Raw genomic sequence first — 356 nt, forward strand, 5'->3', positions numbered from 1 at the left:
GCTTTGATACATTGTAGCATTTTATAATGGCTTTGTGACATTTTCATGGTAGTAAATGATAAAATAGATTAGGATCTACATGTACTTTATGCATTTATGACATATCTGACTTTTAATCTTCTTTTTATATTTCTAGACTACATAGTTCTTCTGTAAACTTTTTAAATTGTTGCAAATCTCCAAAATTTTTTCAAATATATTAAAAAATGATATTTGTGTGTAAGTAGACCTGTACAGTTCAAACCTATGCTGTTTAAGGGTCAACTTGAATATCTTGATCCATACACATACATGCACATTTTCCCATAGATAGCTTGTATTGCAAAAAAACAAAGTAATTAACTGGTTAAATTATG

This window comes from Bison bison, unplaced genomic scaffold (assembly GCF_000754665.1).
Source record: "Bison bison bison isolate TAMUID 2011002044 unplaced genomic scaffold, Bison_UMD1.0 scf7180017864483, whole genome shotgun sequence".
Taxonomy (NCBI): domain Eukaryota; kingdom Metazoa; phylum Chordata; class Mammalia; order Artiodactyla; family Bovidae; genus Bison; species Bison bison.